Source organism: Dermacentor andersoni, chromosome 7 (genome assembly GCF_023375885.2).
Source record: "Dermacentor andersoni chromosome 7, qqDerAnde1_hic_scaffold, whole genome shotgun sequence".
NCBI classification, from domain to species: Eukaryota; Metazoa; Arthropoda; class Arachnida; order Ixodida; family Ixodidae; genus Dermacentor; species Dermacentor andersoni.
The window spans coordinates 64,612,497-64,632,219 of NC_092820.1; the positions used below are offsets into that span (position 1 = coordinate 64,612,497).

General features: G+C 46.4%; 1 long non-coding RNA gene across 1 annotated transcript in view; it reads left to right on the top strand.

The window, feature by feature from the left end:
• Positions 1–16,470: 16,470 nt before the first annotated feature.
• LOC126534381 (uncharacterized) overlaps positions 16,471–19,723 on the top strand; it is a 59,616-nt gene continuing 56,363 nt past the window's right edge. The window contains exon 1 of the long non-coding RNA XR_011895425.1: positions 16,471–16,646. This is a non-coding gene — a long non-coding RNA (uncharacterized lncRNA). The remainder of the gene's footprint in view (positions 16,647–19,723) is intronic.

Below are 19,723 nucleotides of genomic sequence, written 5' to 3' on the forward strand. Positions count from 1 at the left end.
CGTTGACAACGACGCTGGCGGTCGAAAGGTTTTGTTTTCGCTCGACTCTGCGCCGCCTTCGCTTTCACGTTTTGGTACTTTCCTGATCGCGTAGTGCTGCGCTGATTTTGCTGGCTCGCGAAACTCGCACTAACTGCAAGTAGCAGAGAATTAAATTTCTTTTTGAAGTCGTGAGATGCCCGAACGGGGAACGCTACTTGACCAAAAAGCATTTGCATTGACGAATAGGCCGCACTGTTGTGGCTCGGTGCCACCGTCTGTCGGGCGCCGTTTTACTCACCGACGGCAACAAAGCGAGGTGATGGCGTATGCGACGTCACCACTCCCCCATTTGGGTGGCGGGAGATTTGAATTTTGAAAAAAGGTATTCGGACCCTCCAGATACAATTTTCTCATAAACTAATTTTTTCTTGGCACGAAATAAGCGTTGCGAGGTTTCTGGAAAGGTATGTCGACTTCGTATTTGCCTTTAGTGTCCCTTTACAGACATCTAATATAGTTTCATGTTCTCAACAAAATAAGCATTAAGTGAGAGTTATGGGGTTAAGCGTTCCGATTAATAATACATCACCTCCATATGCTAAAAACATCGTGAATCACACATAGATTATAATAAACACTCAATTTTATGACTTCTTTCATCACGGGTCCTGCGACATACCCTAAACTGAAGGTGCATAGCTTTGCTACAAAGGATTCCTTCAAACGGCGCGTTATTCACTACGCCTGCTGGTGTGACATGTCACAAAGCGTGCAATAGCAAGGCCGACGACCACATCGCATATTTCAGCTTATCCATACCCAGGCACCACGCCAAATCGCAGTATGTAAAAGCTGCCAATACAAGTGATGATGGAGGCATTGACGGATGATTCAAACAGCTTTGGCTTTCAGGTATAGCTGACAATGGACAGTGCAACTGTTTCATGCGAAGGCACTTTTTGACTTGTTTCATGTACTTGACATTTGGGGCAGCGGTATGATCAGGTACCGTGCTCAGACAAGCCTAACGGAACGTGTCAGTCACGGCGTCAAGCACAGGCTTGTGGCAATCTAAAACGCATCACGATAAATTCCAGAGGTTTCGTTTCGATTGCAACCCACTATGAACATACAATGAAGGCAACTAAGGTATTCAGAGCAGCATACAAGTGGCATCGATGCCGAGTGCTCAGTCTTTTGAGAAGGCTCGCCCAGGTTGAAAAGGTTGCATAGCTGCACTTGGGAGGCTAGGGGCTCTAGCGGTGGAGCCTGGGCCTCGTATATATCGTTGTGAAAAGTGCAAAACCGACGCAACAAACTGATGTATCCAGGTTGCTTGCGGAAGTCATTTGCAACCTTATAATTTCTGGCTTGCAGCCCAACTTTCATCGAGGTCCGCTGTGTGGGGCTCCAGACGTCGCAGGCAAACTTTGCGAACTTCTTCCACGTCTACACTTGTAGATCGGTAAGCGAGGATTATTGTAGCACTGTGGCCGCATTTTGGCAGTCGTGTCTCGGTATAGCCTGGTCTGGCCGTTGGGACTGCCTAATCTCTTTGACTAAAGCAGTGGGCATGGCTGCTGGTACTGTTTCTTCGCAGACTGAAGAGCGGACCGGAGCACAAAGCTGTCGTAGCATCAAACTCTAAATCATCAAATCAGAAACTAGTGATTTCACTGAAAACAGATTTATCACCACTAACAAGTATAACTTAAAAGCAGAGGGCAGATGCCTTCGCGTTTCAGCGCAACCAACAGTAAGAGCTCCTGTGAATCAGACACTTCCTAAAGAGGCAGTTCTTTGCCACTTTTGTTCGCTTTAGAAACTGTTATATGAGCCCTGCATCGTAAAAAAAAAAACTTAGCCAGCCAAAAGCCGCCCTTCAATTCAGAGTAAGAGCAGGATCGGCCTACACTTCTATATGGATTTTAAATGTCAGCGGCACTGGTTCTGCATCTCTCACTAGTGCAGTGAAGTGGGCGACATAGAACACATCTGGTAGTGCCAGCCCGTCTGTCCAATAGGAGGAGTCTTCTGGACAGCAGCAGTGGAACACGATTCTCTCGTGAACGTGTGGGGCCGTAGGGCTTCCCGGAAATACAGGAGACACTGCGTAAGTGCCACACATTCTTCTCACATTTGTGCGAGAGACTGGACTGATGGGCACATGGTTATAGATTCCGTACAGAAAGCGACACTCAGGTCTAGAAATTGCAGGCCAGGTCTCCAAATATGCCAGGCTAACCCGCCTGTAGCAACATCACTACAACCATGACCACTCAACAATGAACAACTCGACGGGCTATGCGCCTTCTTTTAAAAACCTGGCAAGAGGATGAAATGAATCTGTAAAGAATTTTAAAAAAGAAGAAAAACGCTTGCCCATTCGCAGTGCTGCTGGAAATTGTGAGGGGCCTTCAGGGGCCTGTTGGGGTCTGACGGATCTGAACCAGAGCACGGCACGGGCCTAATTTTTCGTCCCGGGCCCGCTTTTTAAAGCCTGAGCCCAGCACAGGTCTTTCAGGTCTTTGATAGCAAGCCCGGGCCTGTGCTGTTAGTTTTCCACTGGTGTGCATGCTTGTACCTTGATCGCACAATGTCGTCGTATGACATCAGTTAGCACAGAAACATATATATATATTATATATATATATATATATATATATATATATATATATATATATATATATATATATATATACATATATATATATATATATATATTATAATTCACGAGGATACAAGATAATGTAGCCGCCCAGGTAGAAAGAGTCACCCCTTGCATTAGCGCTATTGCGTTAAATGTATTGAGAGTTGTACTAGTGTTTGTAATAAATGAATTGAATAATGTTTTTTTGTATATTTTTTTTTTAACGCTGAACAATGTTCGTTCTTGTGGAAAAGAAAAAAATTACCACTTCCTTTCTTTTATTTTCGTTGCTAAGGGAGTCACGTCAGCTTCGAAGTTGTTAGCGTTTTTATCCCATAATCATTTTGGTGCACCTTTGTCTCTTTTGCGAATGTTATGCCGCCAATCTTCGCTTGTGCATTTAAGTTTCTTTTGTGCAAGCTCAACTGCCACTCTTTTTTTTCTCAGCATTTGTTCCAGGTAAGGAGCACGTCATCTTTGTGTAGTCCTAACTTTCTAGCTTCACGATGATCTCTAGACGCCTACTCATCTCTTCTATACATTGACTTATTTTCTTGTTCCACAACTTTCGTGGTTTCCTCTTTCCAGCTCCTTATAATTCCAGACGATTGTACGAAACGCCTCCGTTCTACTCTTTATCTCTTTTGTGATCTCTTATATGTTTTTCATTAATTTTTAGAAATTATAATGCTATTGCTTCGTCTGATGCGTTAATAAATATCCAGAATTTTAAGGTTCGACGTTATTATCGCTACGCAGTCAACATTTTCTATGTTCATCTCTGATCGTTTGTTGTAGTCGTTCGTAGACCAGGGGTGCTATGCCGGATGCGCCGAGTTTCTCGTTCACCCGAGTTTTACCCGAGTTTGCTCGACGGCAGTCAGTGAACGGAGATAGCGTGGAACGCGCAAAGGCTGCAGGGAAAAAATATGTAGATAAAAAGCCGCGTATGACAACATGAGCGCACCCTGCGCGGCACTCTGCTTCCACGTTTCAAGCGTAGACGGCTGCACAACGAAACGCGCCAGCGCCGCGTATTGTTATGAACGGATTATCGCAACTTAGCAACACCGTGACTGTCCCGCTGTCTGTCTGCACAGTTGCCGTGAGCCGCTTGCCACGCCTTTCCCGGACGCGTCAAGGGCGTGCCTCCTCTTTCGGGCACTATCTTTCTAGCCTCCACCGAATGCGAACAGGGTGCATTCGGCGTATTCTTGCACCTACGCTTTCGCTCAAACGAATACGTTAAAATACAACAAATAAAATAACAAACATTTTTATTTCTTTAAGTGTCTGTTTTTTGTTTTGAATGATAGAAATTTCGGATGACAAACGGAGATCGAGCAACTTATTAAATTTTGCAAGTCTTGCTGCGAGTGGCGACAATGAGGCGAAAGCTTAGAAGCGGATAGATTGAAGCGGGTCGCACGCACGAGGCAGTTCATACGGTGAGAAGTCGCCTAGGGGCCCTACAGTGCTATTCTCAATAAAGTCAGTCATCGCCACTCCTTCTCTATTAGGGAAATAGAAACGCAGCGCCGCGGTACGGCTGTTCATTGCAGGCGCTTTAAGGTCCCCGCTTTACCAACCAAAAACGGCACACTAGTCATAAACACGGGAGCAACGGCTGTCGCTGCAAAATGGCGGTCCGTAGTGCCCATAGTGACGAATTTCGGTGAAAATTTACCAGTTTATTTTTGTGCGCGAAGCCTCGGTGATGCATTGCGATAAAGTGCGTGCTTCCCAGAGACACAATTTATCGCTTGCCCAGTGAAAGTGCCTCTGAACGCATGTACGCAGTATTTCAGTGTTTTGTGCGCACCAAGGTGTTTGCGGATTACTTATGCTGGAGCCAGCAGCGATCGCAGTAGGATATCGTAACGACACCGCAGCAATCGCACTTTGGCAGCTGAGGGCTCTTGTGTGTGGTTATGAATTGAGACTTCGAACTGACGAAGGTGTTGGAACTGTTGAGTGCGCAGTGCTTGGGATGAAGAAATGCCATTGCACTGGGTCTAGAAGAGCGAGTGATTCTCGGACGCTGATCGCGTTTACGACGTTGTGGCTCCGATACATCACCGATGACAGAGCAACCATCTCAAACGACTGCTGCGATACGCACTCCTCAGCATCGTCGTCACCCTCGGCGCATCGACGCCTTGCAAGCAGCTACAGTGACGTGCCGATAATTATATACTGTGCGCTACGTCGCAACAGTGCAGGCAATGAAACCGTGCTGTGGGGCCATCTCAGACCGAGAAGATATATGCATAAGCCAGCGACAGTCAACGCTTTGTTTTTGATAGTAGTGCGCAGTACATCACCGATGACAGTGCGTTGTGCGTGTTTTATGTCGGTGGTGAATATTGTTGATGCCTCTCAGTTCGGCACCGCGTCGCTGTTGCCGAAAGATAAGTTGGGCGTGGCCCAACCGTGGTGGGTGCGCGCAGAAGAGTTACATGCCTCGCGCGGGGCGTGACCTCTGGTTTTGATTGACAGGCGAACTCGTGCTAAACTCGTACATCGCGAAACCCCTTCCGAGTTCAACTCGGGAACATGGCGGCGGCAGCAGCAGCCTGTGTTATTGCGTCCAACGGCAGCAAGCGTCAGTATGACCGCCTGGGCCCGTTCACGTACATGACCGCCGTGGAGTTTCAGCGTCATTTTGGCCTGTCGAAGACATCAGTGCGCTGGCTGTGTGACGAGCTAGGCGAAGACTCTCGTCCGTGGAGACGGCGTGGCGGGCTTCATTCGCTCACCGTCGAAGAGCAAGTCCACTGCGCCCTCCGTTTCTACGGGACTGGGAGGTTTCAGGGAAGCGTCGGCGCCGAGCGTTACTTTGGATGTCATCAAATTACTGTGAGGCTCTGTGTCAGAGATGTGTCTGATGCCCTTATTGATGTGGCAGTGCGGAAGCGGTGGCTAACTTTCCCGAAGACTGCGGCTGAGCGGGCATATATATAAGAATGCTTCCTACTTCGCGGGAACTTTACGAACGTAGCCTGGTATGTCGACGGAACGTGCGTAAGAATTAAGGCGCCTTCAATGTGAGCGTTACTGTGATTAGCATTGAAGCAATGTCTAGACGCACCATATTGCCAAATTTGTCACTTCTGTGTAGCCGACTTAAATCTTGTGTTACCGACGTCACACATGTGGCAGCCTATGATACTGACTTTTTCGCTGTTTGCTGACTTTTTACCGATTGTTCTACTTGTCTATCAGGGTGCCTTCCAAATGGCTCACTTTCTAGGAAAGAGGTTAATGAAGTATAAATAGACAAATGGACATCACAAATTGTGTGAAGTGCCTTGTGAAAGCTAATCTCATAAAGAAATTGGGTTTTTTTATGAGATTACTTATTACAAGTTACTTAGTATGCATAATGCTGAATTTTGGTCATGCGTCATCTATGGGCCGCACTATGAAACAGCAAGGCATTGCACAATTCGTTGCAGTGCGAGATGCGGATGTCGCGCCAAGCCGGTTGTGCCTATTCATTTATGGCGAAATGAAAATGCATTGAGAATCTTAGTGTGCTGGCTTGCATGACGAAAATACTTCAGAGTGTTTGCTGTGTTCACTGTTGGTGCATGTGCCAGTGGTTCAGTGTATTTTCTTTTGGGGGGGGGGCAGCTTTATTCTGTATGGACAAATCGTATATTCGTCTCACAATGGGGCTCTAATTCTTCAGCAGTAGAACAATGCAGATCCAATGCTCTGCAGAACTCGGTGTGCGTGAAGATGTCATGAACCACCAAGGCAAAATTACATATAGGGAGAAATGTGGTGCAGATGCCAATGAAAAGTGGGTCTTTAACCCGCCACGATAAAAACAATGATTGCAGAGTGAATAGACCTGTTGTACAGCTTTAGAGCAATGATTACACAAACCGTGACATGCTAAAACGTGTAAAAGCTTGCCGCAATGCCAAAGTAGGATGAGCGATATGCAGCATATTTTGGTATTGAACATGTCTTGTAACTGCTATATTTATTGTAAGCCTCGCTGTCACGCCTTTCCCTCCGGTACTCCCTTTACTGAATCGCAGCACTCCCTTTCCATTGGTGTCATGATGATGATGGTAACGGCAGCAGTAAGGCTGGTTAAAGCTTGCCCCTTTGATTCCTGCGAGTATAGTGATACAGAATATGGCATGTGCATACACCTGTGCAGCAAAATTTTACACTTGTGGTGATTTGTTCGAGAGCTAATTCGTGTTGGGACATTTCAAAGATGTGCGCCATTGTGGCTTAATAACTAGAGAATTGGTGAGGTTGAAGACTGGTTGTATTGCTATAGAAGCTTGAAGTTGAATTGTACAACAATTCGACGGGACACAAAGAAGAGAAATACACACAGCAGAACGCTGTGCTGTGTGTGTTACTCTTCTTTGTGTGCCATCGAATTGTTGCGTGATGCAATTTCAAATAGAGCATTGGGCTTCTTTGTTCTTTGGTGCAGGACCGAGGAAGTGTGAGCTATTAGACACCATGCCAGTGCCTTGCCACACAATTATGGAAGTCTGAAGGTTTGCAAACAAAGCTTTGCTTTCAAATCCACCTGCTCACGTAATACAAGCACTGATTGAAAGAACCATCATACATAAATAATGGTAAAATGAATAGCCTTTGAAAAGTGTAATTTGTATGTTGACACTAATGACATAATAGGTGCCACACCGAACTCGACAATTGTACTGGAAAGAGCAGTTTGTTTTCTATGTGAAGCACAAGCTTCCATTACATGCTCTGCAGATAACCAAGCTCAGTTTGTTTTAACGTGGTACACAACATTCACTGTAATCTGTTTTTGATTATAAAGAAGTGCCAAACACCACCTCTTTTTCGAGGATGTCATTGGAATATTTGGCGAGACCTTCTTACAGCCTCTCATATTGGAATTGGGGCCAGCCAGCTTTGCTTGGGTGCCTTTATAGATTTCTGTTCCTGATCATTGTGTGCTATCAAGATGCTAAAGTCTATGCAACCAGTGCAAGGCATTGCCTGATTCTATAGTAGGATACAACTTTAGGAGGCCGCAGAATCTGCACTTCAACGGCAGGTGAACACGAGCCTGCACCAATGGGCACACACTCTACACTGACGTCGTGCCACCGGACGCACTAATACCCGCTCATTGGAGAGGGACTATTTCTTTAGACGTGGAGACCATCGGCTGCAGCGCTTTGGTCATCTGGGCGGGGCCTCTCCTGTTTTCGGAAGTTGTATCCGACTTGAGGATGCCGCTTTACATACAACACAAAAGGGCAAAGTGTACAATTATTTGGCCTATGAAATGGATACGTCACAAGTGAGCTATGCATGGGCTTAAGCTGTGTGAAAATTAGTACATGCAAATATATGACATTGTTAACATTGTTAAAGAATATGTGGTATCGAACATGCATGTAATCGCACGTTTAAATCGGGGAGTGTTGCATTCATATGCACAGTCTATAAGTGAAAGCATTATTAAGCTCATGCCATTTCCTGTCTTTTCATTGTGGAATACACACACCGTTCATCTTGTGGATAATCAACACCCACTGTATTCTTGCACATAGATAGAACAAACAGCACAATGACATGTATGCTGCATTAGTGTCTTTTTCATTTACACAGTCCAAGAGTGTTACAGGTTGTCTTACGTTTTTGCCCATTTTGAAGAGACATCAAGCGCATGTTACAAGTGGCCCAATATGCACAGCACAATGTTTACTGCAATAATTTTATTCATGCTCTTGAATAATAAACAAAATAATCAACTGAAAGCTCCTTTATAAGGTGTGTTCTGGGGGCTCGACTGGAGAGCAATGAGGGCACTGATGCTACTGTTGCAGAGCAGCCCTGTGCACCTTGCCACACTTTCAAGAGCACGTGCCTAGCGCTCGCCTGCTGCCACCAGGTGATTGAGTGCCTCCAGCAGCAGAATGTTTTGCTGCAAAAAAAGTGGATTGTTGGAATGAATCAGCCGCATATAAACCATTATTTACAAAGGAAAATGCTCGTTGCACTATTGGTACTAATGCCCTTAACTGTGGAAGCCTTTAGTGTATGCATAATAAAACAATTTGTCGGGATAACGTTGCTTTATTTTTCATAACGGGTTGTTTTTTTTCAGAGCCAATTGTAATGTTTATTAGTGTGCCAGCAGCTGAGGTGTCCTCGCACCTTCAAGAGTCTCTACTTTCAACACCACAAACCTATTTTTGCTCACTGCAAAACCAATGCCGCTCCCTACAATCCCGTCTTATGCGAGCTGATTGCATCCTATGCCTACAAACATCATATTTTTATTCCATTACGCAATTTTCTACCATACTGGGATGCAGTTCTCTCTCCTTGACATCCATTCTGTCACGCTTATGTAACCACCCGTTATGAATGAGCAACAAGTGATTGAAGATGTGCATGGCCTGCCCGCCGATTCCATTTCTTTTTCTTAATTTCAACTAGCATATCAGTTGCCACGGTTTACTAGGCCACTGTCTTCCTGCCTTAATGCTATCTCCAACAATTTTTGTTACTTCGCTTTCTGCACAGTCCTCGACTTCTCATGTTTCTTTGTTAAGCTCCAGGTTCATGTCCCATATTGCATAACCGGTAGAATGCAATGATTCCAAACATTTTTCAAGGATATCGGTAACGTGGCGATCACGATTCGGTAAAGCCTCCCATGTGCTGTTCAACCCGTGAAATTTTTTTTAAGTTTCCTGCTTTATATCAGTACCTGCTATTGATATTTCACCTGGATAAAGATACTCTTCCATAGATTCTGCGGGCTGAATGTCACTGATGAATTTCTGTTATCTCACCAACTTAGTCAAGGTTACCTTTATCTTTTCCATATTTTCGCGTGCCCACGTGCATGTAAAAGCACGAACACTCATTGGTTCTCAATGCCTTTTTTAAACTGCTTGACATTCAGTTCGTTACTACGAAAGTGACTTAATCCGTGCACTATTATTATGCTAAATATGAAACTGTAGAAATATACTTATCTGCAGCTTCTCGATGTCTCCTTCACTGTGTTGGTTGCGAGATCCATCGTCGGCACCACCTCCTTGTCGCATCGTTGCTATGTCGGCTGTCTTCCTTTTGCACACGCTATGCAATATTCGCGACGCTCGCAGTCACGCAGAGTGGAGGAACTCAGCGTACTCACAGAAGCAGCACCGGATAAGGGTGTTGTTCAGGATTGTGCCGTGAACAGTAGGTGCGCGTTGCGATCTGTAAAATCACCGAAGCTATTGGCAGTCTTTCGGGGTGCACAGAAAGATTGCTCACGGAGGAACCAAGAAATAGTGGTCATCGTCGAGCCTGATTACTACGTCGCGCACTGCAAGCTCGTTGTGCGAGTTTGTTTACACTGGGCCTCTTCGATGTTTAGCCGCCATGCTCGCCCGATGAATGTATGTGATGACGCCACCACAACGTTCCCTCGTGGTATATTGCGAAGCATGCTAAATTACAAATTAGAAGAATACACATTCAGTGTACATCTTGTAAGCTTTAAAATGCTTTTAAACCATGTTAAACTAACTAATAATATTGTACTAAATGCATTTGTTTTATAACTCGCTTGTGCATATAATGCACTCGGTGGAACGACAAACAAGTGAACGAAGGCACGACCATGCACCGACGGATGATCACGTGAGCCCCAGTTTGTCGACCGCCCAGAAGGCAACGCTCCAGGAATGATAGCCACCCAGAGTGAATCTAGATAAACCAATGAAACTGGAGGCTTGTCGAAAGATAAACTGTGTCTCGGTACCATTTGTGCTTTCACCTTGGGGTGTCGCCAGAGCTCGTGAAGATCCCGAGTTTCGCCAAACTCGGCGCATCCTGCATAGCACCCCAGTTCCGAGACTAAGACCCACTCGATACGTGACTATTTCCGCATTGACATGTTACCTGTCCATGACATTATCCTCCCTGGTAACTACACTAAGGTTCTGTTCATAGTACAGATCAAGCACTAGAAACTCTTATATTCAGTACATCCGCCTAACACCCCTTGTGCGCATTCATATCTCCCAATAATATCACCTCTTCCCGTTTCTTGAACTTATTATCATCGCTTCTAATGGCATCAATAGATTCTGTATATTTATCACTGATATCGCAACTTGACTATAGGTGAGCTACCCGAAGCCACGGCTTTCTTGCCTTCCCATGTGTCGCTAATCAACAAATGATCCTTACATGCCTTCCTTTGCTCTTTACCTCTGTTAATTAGCATTCCTAGGTGTCCATCTTTCCTTGACTCAGTCAGCCTGTTGCAGTCCCCCCCTCCCCCCACCATAGAAATATTTCAATAAGAGGCGGGTGCTCCAGATCTGATGGATGCGTTTCGGTCAAGGCATACAAGCTTGCAGCTTCGTCAAACAGCTGCGTCTGAATTTACGACGATTTTTTCCTGCTTGCGACCACCCTGCAAGTTTGTGTAGCAATTTTACCCTCTCTATTTTCATCCTTTGTGCGTCTTTTTTTAACTCCTTGTGGTCTAATTGTGACCTTTACTGGTGTGTCGCTGCATTCAATACTCAGTCTTCCGGCCTGATTGCTTGGAGTCCGCCTCAAAAAGGTAAAGCCGATTTCGCGAATCGACGTACGACCGGTGATGCTGTGCTATCGCTAAAATGTATCCGGCATGCAGACAAACGCCTTTGTGGCCTACTCTGTCCATATTTCGGTTGACGCCAATGACCACCGTATACATTGCCTTAGCTAGCGTCAAATCTCCCTGTTTCGAAACCCCTGTCTTTCAACCTCTGGCGCCGTGCACACAGCGATTTGCACTTCCTTTGAAACATTCCGCTGGTCGGTAACCTCTTCGTCTGCAGGTGGGTAACCCCTTCAGCTATGTTCTTCGCGATGACTCTTCTCCCGCTTGAAGTGCGTCAATCACTTCGCCCATTATAGCCACTAGGCACTTCTCCACTGTGTCGCACACGTGTTGCTTTGCTTTCACTGGCACTTCCATAATCGACTTGCCTGGACTCGCTCGCCTGCATATACCCTCTTAATTATCGCCGGTTCTAATTTTCGCATGTTTAAATCCTGAACAAAGACAACTCAATGCTTCTCCTTTTTGCCGCCGAAAACTGCACCTGGGGCTGTCGTGCCATCCTCCCCCTGCACCATCCACACTGTTCGCTTTGATGTCTTTAGGGGTCGGCACGTGAGTGGTAGCCCCTTCGTGACAATCACAGGCGTGTCCACCACTGCTTTCGGTCGTGGTGGTTTCGGTTTCCTTATCTGCTCTCTCTTCAGTGCCAGCCCCATCCGCCTTGCTCACATCGAAGTGTTAGGCATAGATTTGCTGGAATAGCAGCCCTCAACCTCATTGCTACCTTGGCTAGCTTATTGTCTACTACTTTCGTCTGATTCTGCTGGCGCTTGAGTTCCTTTTCTAACTTTCCAACCCGCTTAGCTAGCTTATCCTTCTCCTGCCCTGGACGGTCTAGTCGCGATACTAGCCCACACATGCTAGAGGTAAAAACTGTCCCAATTGCTGCGCGTACTGACTCAAACACCGTTTACTCTAGCGCGTTGCAATGCACACGCGGGTTCCTCCTAGTACTGTTCATCACCTGGTACTAAGAAGCCATATTGCAAAAGCAACTCTTCTAGAAGCAGAAATACAATTATTCATTACCTAATTATATTGACACCTGTACTTATCGTTATCGGGCGACCACGTTTCGCCACCTAACAAATGTTATCGCACAGTGCGCGACGCGCTTACATGTATCCGAAGTTTCTGGGAAGTTATCGATGCTTCCATCCGCTGTCTGTTGTCACCGAACATTGTGTTATCTGATTTCATCGCCAGAGGCGAATGGTGTAGAACTTCGGGGAAGGCACGCGGGTCCCAACGATTAGTCTGGAACATAGGACGACTGCTGTATAAAAGCCGACACGCTTGACCCGCTGATGAGATTTTCGACGATCGCCGAGTGTGTTCGCCGTTACCGTTGCTCTTTGAGTGTAGCCTGTTTTTGAGGGCACAAGTTCGCCCAATAAAACGCTCGTTTCGTTAATCACAGTTTTGCTGCCTTCTTAACCGTCACTACCACGTGACATCTGGTGGAGGTGCTAGTGCGTTCATGTACCGAACGCCCCCGCAAAGCCGCGATCCAAGCCCGAAGCCTGAGGACAAAACCAACATCACCCAAGACCAGCGTGCTAGCCGCAGACTGCAAGGACTGCCCCCAGAGCACGGATTCTACCTGAGTCGACGAAGACGATCGTGGTCAAAACAACCCCAATGGCTGACCCAGCGTCCCCCGTTATCCTACAACAACCTCGGGACCCACCGACCTTCCATGGAGCAGCGACTGAAGACCCGGAATCCTGGCTGGAGACCTGAGAACGAATCGCGACTTTTAAAAACTGGGACTCCGACGACAAGCTGCGGCATCTATACTTTGCCTTAGAAGATGTCGCCAGAACGTGGTTTGAGAACGGGGAGTCGACCTTGACAACATGGGATCGTTTCCGTAGCGGCATCCTGCACACCTTTACTAGCGTCGTGCGCAAGGAAAGGGCCGAAGCCATGCTGGACGCCCGAGTGCAGCTATCTAACGAGAACATTGCCATCTTTACGGAAGACATGAACCGTCTGTTCCGCCACGCCGACCCAGATATACCCGAGGAGAAGAAAGTCCGCCTTCTCATGCGTGGTGTGAATGAAGAACTTTTCGGCGCAATGATACGAAGCCCACCGAAGACCGTAGATGAGTTCCTTCGCGAGGCTACCAGCATCGCGGAAACACTCGAAATGCGGAACCGGCAATTCAACTGCCGTACAAACTCTACCCACAACGCAGGAACGCAGACCATCAGGGCCATTGTGCGCGAAGAACTGCGCAAGGTCTTGCCTTCGTCGCAGCCTCAAGTGGCCTCGATCGCCGACATCGTGAAAGAAGAGGTGCACCGATCGCTTGGAGTTCCTGAGGTGCAACCAGAATCACCGCAGCCCCAGCTGGAAGCGATGACCTACGCCGTGGTCGCCCGCCGTCAAGGCCCCCGTGCACGACTTCGCCAGGGCCCTTTAACGCTACAATTACGTCGTCCACCACCGCCGCCGTCAGCACGCCCACCCGTCGCCCAGCGCCGCTACGCGAGGAAGACGGACATTTACCGCGCTCCTGACCACCGGCCGCTCTGCTACCATTGCGGAGAAGCCGGCCATGTGTACCACCGATGCCCATACCGGGAAATGGGACTGCGAGGGTTCGCCGTTAACGCACCGCGACCACAGCTTGGCGAATCTCCTCGCGATATCGCAGACTACCTCGCCGCCACTCAGTGGAGCGCTCGATGACCGTCCCGTTCGCCGTCACCAGGCCGCTACCTGTCGCCGCAGTGCCGACCATACACTGGCCCAGCCCAGGACCGGTCAGCGAGCCCGTATCCGGAAAACTAAAAGTAGCAACCGATGGAGGTGCGGTTGCTGTTTGTCGAACTGACGAATATCCTCCGCCGCCGACGAGGACGCCGAAGAAACTACCTCGACGACATAACGACACGCCGCCGTCCCGACGAAGTGTGGAAGCAAAGAATACGACGATGAAAGACGACCTGACGACGTCACATACCAGCCACAGGTGAAAGCGACGCAGCTGTGATCCCACGCCAAGACCGAACTGTAATGCAAGACAAAGAACCACCGATCTCGACGTGCTTCTCGACGGCCATGCTGTCGCCGCCTTAGTCGACACAGGGGCTGATTACTCCGTCATGAGTGGACACATCGCCGCCCAGTTGAAGAAAGTAAAAACTGCATGGGAAGGCCCTCAAATTCGGACCGCTGGAGGACACCTCATCACGCCGACTGGAATCTGCACGGCAAGACCGGACTTACCCTGCCACCTTCGTTATATTCCAACAGTGTTCACGAGACGTCATTCTCACCATGGACTTTCTGAACCAATACGGCGCAATCATCGACCTGAAATCGAAGTCGATAACGCTGTCGGGAGATGGGGCGATATCGCCGGAGAGCTCTCGTAGTCACCATGCCTTAAGCGTGCTCGAAAGTCAAGTCGCTCCAGCATTGTCGTTTCCGTCTGCACCAAAACACCGACCGACGTAGAAGGCGTCATCGAGGGTGACCAACGTCTACTACTCGACCATGAAATTTGAGTCGCATGAAGGATCGCTCGACTGCACGGAGGGAAAACTGAAGTGTTGCTGACAAACTTCAGCCAGGAGTTCAAGCACATCAACAAGGGCACGACGATCGCGTACATCGAGGAAATTCTGGAAACCAGTAATGCGTTTGTCCTCTCGGATTCCGCCATCCCTACCCCGACGACCATGGTTCCCGAACCAGACTACAACATTAATCTGTTGTTCTTTGAGTGCAGCCTGTTTTTGAGGGCACAAGTTCATCCAATAAAGCGCTCGTTTCGTTAATCAGAGTTTTGCTGCCTTCTGAACCGTCACTGCCATGTGACAATACCTAACAGAGCAGACAAAAAAAGTGAAAGGCAAGAAAAAAATGTATATAGATTTCATGGTTCACATAGCGGTTTTAAGAATATAGTGAACGTAAATGAGAAAGAAATGAATATTGCGCTGTACGTGGCGAAACAACGATCTGCTTATGAGCTACGCCGTAGTGCGGGATTCTGGAAATTTAGACCATTTGAGGTTACTTAACGTGCACCTAAATGCAATTAAATGGGTGTTCCCACAATTAGCCCCCATCGTAATGCGAAAACACTTTTGTACTTAGATTTAGGCAAAAATCAAATAAGAAGCTTATTGATTGAGCGCTGCTGCCTGCGCTGACCAGAAATTTTAACTCGGTCCGTCCGTTCCCTTCAGTATCACTCTAGAGAGTTACATCGATTGCTTGCCGTTTGCTCTTTGCTGCGCGTCCTCGAGTTAAGAGTGTGTGATATATATATATATATATATATATATTGCAAGCTTTGTGTCTCATACGCAGTTCAGTGTAGCGCCGTCTTACTCTCTCTGTCGCTGTTACTTTGTTAACCTTCCTTTTCGGTACTTTTGCGCTACAATGTAACGCCCTTCAGAAAGCACCGACTCGCCCAAGGAAAAGCTATTGTGCTGTTGCGCGAGAAACTTGTGACATCTGAAGGTACGAATTCTTTGGCCACGTTCGTCAGCGTATACCACAATGTGGTTCTCGCTGAAAAGCGCAATTTAGCCGCAGCTTCACTTGGACAGGCTCGCGTAATTGCGGGATAGGCACAACTTAAAAAAAAAATGGTGCGACAAGCATCTGGCCACCATGGACTAAACAAGCAGATAGGAAAGCGGCGCCCGCTGGCATTGTTATTGCATTGCTTTTACGCAGTCTTCTTTCCGGTGTCGTCATACCGGTACCGTCATCACGCTTTCCTTATTGCTTCCCCACCCCGTCATCTTGGTAATGCTGCAGTCGTCATCGCGCCTAATAATACCGCAATAGTAAGAAAATCACAAAAGAGCTACGCTTAAAAATAAAAGATTTCTTAGCAAACTAAAATTAAAAATTGCATCGTTCTCCGCTTTTAATTACCAGATAATGAAAATAAATATTGTATGCTACCTGGAAGCCATGGCTGCAGTGTGCGCAAAAAGTAGAGATATATGACACGTAGCTTGGCATTGTGCTATAGGTAAAGTCAGAGCTGAAACGGTGATACTTTTATGGAGTAGACCGAACGACTATGTAGGATAAACGAAGAGGGCTTCATTGTGGCGAAAGCATTCTATGTTGTTTTACTTGGGTATGTTTCATTGTGCAGCTGCGGACGCAGTGTTGGGGCACACAAGTGTTCATGTAACCGAGGTGGGTGGAAAAGCTTGTTGTAAGGTTATATAATATCATTTGAAATGAAATGTTAGCCCTCTGGGAAATCCAACGCTCGCGCATTGTTGGCTCTATTACACGTACGCACGAGACATGCGTCCTTCCAAACTGGTCGTGTTGATAGGTATGGTGGTTGCAATTAACGCAGTCACCCTTCAAGACCTCAAAAGTGTAAGTGTTGTTTTTGATGTGTCCAAGTAAGTGTCGTAGAAAATTATTTAAATGTTTATACTAAGTTCATCTTCTGTGCATTTGAAATGTTCTATGCGTTCAGAGATGACCTCAAAAAGATGGGCTTATTTTAGACGTAAAAGGAATCTGACGCGCTCTTTAAATTAAATATCAACTAATTAGAAAAGTAAAAAAAATGGTTTCCTGCGCAATCTGTGGTATATGTGTTGATCTTACGCACAAATGAGGTATCATCCGAAATTCTTCGAAATTTCAATATGACGATACAGTTTCTAATATTCTGTGGGAGAAAATAATGTTTTAAAAAGTGAGTTCGATTTCAACATAACCAAAAGCGTAATAGAAAAGTTAACGTTTAGCTTATCTACCTGTATCAGGTTCCGTACATATGTTGCATTAATAATCTTTGTTATCGCCTCTAAAGAACGCAGAGAGCCTCAGAATTGTTCAGCAAATATAAAGAAATAACAAGCAATAAATGACGGTATGCGCTGCAGTGGTAATTGGAGATCTATTGCGAAGCCTTTCTTCTGCAGTTAGGGGCGATGCCAGGCAATGTCTCCTTTCATTTTTAGGGGGGTTGAACGGGTAGCTTTTTCACGTGAAATATGGAGCGCATGCGAAGCTTAAGCGTCCTCCAAATGTTTAGCTTGCAGCAAAGTAAAGCACGCGCATGGCCACAGTGACACTAGCCATTGACACCACCAGACTATATATGGTCAGATGGTTAGACGTTCTCATATAGAATAGGAGAAGTTTAACTGTTTTCTTGAGCTCTTCACTGAGAGGACAGCATTCAGCGCTGTCAACCAAAAGAAAGGGTGGAAAAGGTGTATTGTTTATACTCGGAAACTTGATCAGAAACATACATCCTGCAATACAATTTCAGTGCTAATGTTTGCTTTCATGGGGATCGACTATTCTATACGATATTTTCTTACCCGACATTCACAGTTACGCGAATAGCATATAGAAGTACCACAAAACTAGGTGTAAGGCCCATGTGTAAGCAGGCGTGATTATATAGTAGAACCTTGATGACACCAACTTTAGGGACCTGAGAAACGAATCACTTTATCAAAATTATTGTAATATGTAGCGAGCCACAAGCATAGCGCGATAGTGGACGGTAAAGGTTTTGTTTATTTAGATCTGTTACCTTCGGCAGCCGACATTTTTTGATGCATTTCCGATTGCTCACTGGACTTTTCTTCAGCTATCCTGATCTAGGGTACAGATCATGAAAAGCTAAAGGCTCAATGATATGACCATCCAACTATAGAGAAATCTTATTATCTTAATTTGAAGTATAGGGGCTAACGTTCATCCTACATTTTAACTAGAAATTTATATTCATACCGCTGCATGTAAACTCTTCCCCCCAACAATGACCGTCAATTTATCATAACAGCGAGTCGGCCTAGTTGGAACAGATTCATCTTAAAACTTTTGCGCGCAAACAAACAGGGACGAAGACAAGGGCTTGTCCTTGTGTTGCCCTTTTCTTCGTCCCTGTTTGTTTGCGCGCAAAAGTTTTAAGGTCAATCTATCGTAGCAGGTGCGAAGCTTAAAATTACACGCGAGCACTAGCATGTCACCTGCTCCAAAAATCCAAAACAACTGATGCATCGCGTTGGACTCCGGGCACTTTGGCACCCAACGCAACCGCAAGAGCGTCGTCGACACATTGCGTGCAAAATTCTATAACTTGACGCACCTTGGCTGCTTCGCGGGATCAAATTCCTGCAAAAGTGGTCGCATTTCGATGGGGGTGAAGTCCGAAAACACCCGTGTATCAATTTTGGTGCATGTTAAACAACTCCAGGTGGCCTAAATTTCTAGAGTCTTCCACTATGGCGAGCCTCAATATCAGGTCGTAATTTTGTCTCGTAAAACGTCATAATTCAAATTTTAATTGCATAACTCTGCATGAAACAACTCAGTTTCATCCCCGAGGTTAACAGGTGAGAAGGAAGCTACGTGTAAACCACGCACGTTGGCCATACAAAAGCGACCATTTGGTCACCTGTCGCATCCGCCAGACTGCTGTACGGTACAATTACAAATGACACATTACATATAAAGTTTCACGGTACCAAATAAGCTCTAATTTGGCCTGCTTGTTGTGATAAGCTTATAGTTGCCCTACAGAATCCAAAGTCCTCCAGAACGGCGTTCCTCATAATATGATTATGGTTTTGGCAAGTAGAAGCTCGCAATTTGATCATATTTTGCAACCGCGGCAACAGCTACGGCAGAACCGCAGCAGCTTCGTCTAAAAGGACGGTCACTTTGCAATAGTCGGGTACACCTTAAGAAGGCAGGAGATGCCCTGCCCAGATGATCGAAGCGCGGCATGCCAACGCGTCCGCGGCTACAGAAATAGTCCCACTAATCCGACTCAGCGCAGCTCGACACGCGAGACGCGAAGTTCTCCGTCGGCCGCGTCACCAGCCGTGCGACTGATGACCTCAGTCTAGAGTGCGTGCCCGTTGGAGGAGGCTGGTGTGCGTTTGCCTTTGAGGTGCAAATGTCACTGCCTTCTTAAGGTTTAACTAATTATAGTTTCTGTGGGAATTCACGTAACTTGATTGCCTCCGGAACTGTGGCGAATCAACACATGTGGTTTTCGAAGCAAGCGGCAAATGTGGCGACGTCACCCACGGAAAAATAATCTGCTTGATTTCTTGAAGCCAGTGAAGCATGTGCCCATGATGCGCTGATTCGTTCCTTTTGGAAAATTATATCCGAATTCCATCACGCGGAATCCGACGAACTCTTCGATGGATAAAAGTGGTCTTGGACCTTCATGTCGATTTATATATCTCAATATTGAGCGCTGACATTCATCGAGAATAAATACTTAGCAATGGCTAGCCCCATACAAAGTGTCCACTATGTATAGTAGAAGCTTGAGCTCACTCGTCATTGTTTGGTTCAGGCCAATTCAAACAAAACAGAGTCGCAGAACTACATCATTCGAACTACGCCCTTCTCTGGCGTTTGCTTTCCATGTAAGCGATAGAGGTCTGCATGCGCCTGAGCACAAGCTTTTC